This window comes from Neophocaena asiaeorientalis, unplaced genomic scaffold (assembly GCF_003031525.2).
Source record: "Neophocaena asiaeorientalis asiaeorientalis breed wild unplaced genomic scaffold, Neophocaena_asiaeorientalis_V1.1 scaffold138, whole genome shotgun sequence".
In the NCBI taxonomy this organism is placed as follows: domain Eukaryota; kingdom Metazoa; phylum Chordata; class Mammalia; order Artiodactyla; family Phocoenidae; genus Neophocaena; species Neophocaena asiaeorientalis.
In genome coordinates, this window is record NW_020172632.1 from 3,950,521 (window position 1) to 3,952,649 (window position 2,129).

The window sequence follows — 2,129 nt, forward strand, 5'->3', positions numbered from 1 at the left end:
CGGGGGCTGCTTGGGGCCTGCCCGCCAGCGGAAGGCGCCCCCGCCCCACCTCCGCTTTGACGGGTAAGACCCCTGGGCGCCCAAGGTCTGCCCAACCCATGCCCCTGAAAGCGGGGGCTCGCTCCTTCCTAAGGAGCCCCACCAGTGTGGTCCCGGGAAGTTCTCCTAGGCCTGAGGTCCACCTCCCTGCCACTCTCACCGCCCCCGACCCAAGCCCTTCATCATCCTACTGCATTGGTCGGGGGCATTCATGCAAAGAAAGACGTGGCCTCTAGAGTCAGGCTTGGATTTTAATCCCACCCACTTGTCCACAGCTTGACTGTGTTTGCAGGAGACCAGAAGGCAGAAAATAACGCGGTTTAGCACTCGCTGCTAGCCAGCAGTTCACAGTCGCCTCCTCAAATAGTCCCCATAGCTGCCATTTTACAGATGGGGAAACTAAGGTACAGAGTTCACGTGACTTGCCCAAGGCCACTCACCTAAAAAACGGCAAGTCGTGATTGGAACTCAACCCTCCTGACTCCAAAGTGCACACCCTTGCCTTCTGGGTCCCCTCTCCCCTGAATCCCCAGGGCCTATGTGGGGTCACCCATAACACTCCTCAGATGCCTACTGTGTGCCCAGCCCTAAGGTATATGTCTAGGACCAGGGTTGAAGCCGACCTGGTCTCCTGGCAGAAGAGCCACTGGCCCATGAAGAGTTAACCAGCTACCATGTCCAGGCCCCAGATGCTCTTAATCATGACTCATCAGAGCACTTGGCTGCCATTAGAGCTGTCCCTTCACAAAGGCAGGGGACAGAAGGAGGAGGGACTCCAGCACCCCTGGATCTGCCCTGAGCTCCAGGATGTTAGAAAAGGAAACAGGAGGAGTCTGTAGAAGCAGCCGTGATAGAAAGAGGGCTTGGACTAGGTCCTGGGAGAGCCAGGCAGATTGGGCCTGGTGGCAGAGGGGAGAGGTTTAGGGGATTACTGTTTAAATCTAAACAGGTTGTCTAGAAAGGTAGTGAGTTCTTACGCTGTCCATACGTGAGCAGAGCCAGGTGCTCACTAGCAAGGGTTAGCCCACCTCTGGGATTCTGACATAAGCATGGAAAAGATAATTAACTACAAGGAGTGGGCTATGATAACATCCACTGTCATCTACAGAAGTCCAGATAAGGGAGAGTGCTATATAGGCTGGGGGCTTCCTGGAGAAGGTGGACAGAGTTGAGCCTTGAAGTTTGTATTATTTATACACAATGAAGTTGTAGAAAGGATGTACCAGATGGGTACATGGATGAAAAAGCATGGAAGTGGGCAAAGGTACACTGAGGACAGCTGGAGTTTGTGAAGCTGGTGAGAAGACCAGCACTGTGTGTAAAGAGGAGCCTGGGTGAGGAGGCTGGCGGTGGGGGGCTGGGGGGTCTTATCACATGCCAGGCACTTTCAGGTCTCTAGGCATTTGCACGTACTGTTCCCTCTGCCTGGAACACACCTTCTTCCTTGTCACATATTATTCATTCATTTAACCAAGGGATGATCCAAAATCGTACAATTGAAAGGCTTCTTTTTTTAAAAAAAAAAATACAAATTTACCAATATAAAATTGCCAGGGTCCTCCCAGAGCCTTGGGAGGGGCCAGGTGAGTAGGGAGTTCTGAAGGTTTATGCTACATTAGCTTCAAAGTAAATCTTTACTGTATTTGACCAACATTTATTAAAATCCTGCCCTGTGCGAAAGCTCCTACTCACCCTGCAGGTTTCAGTTCAGATGCCTCCTCTTCCAGGAAGCCCTTCCTCCCTAGATGGGTCAGGGGCTTCCTGGGCACACACTGCTCTAACCCACTTTCACCTCGCCTATCACCCTGAGTGAACACCATCTGTGTATGGTGGGGGTGGAGTGAGGTTTGTATGTGACTGTCTCTGCCATCAGACTGGGACCTTCTGGAGGGTAGGGCCTGGTCTGACATCTCTGTATAAGTGCCTAACTAATCACCAAAAACTTTAACACTGAGCCTAGCACTTTACCATTTTCCTCTGAGGTAATGATTATAATAATGACTGATATTCATCGAAGGCTTATTATGTGCCACACGTGTTACGTATGTAACGTGGATTATCTCATTTAATGCACACTTTTAACCACCTCT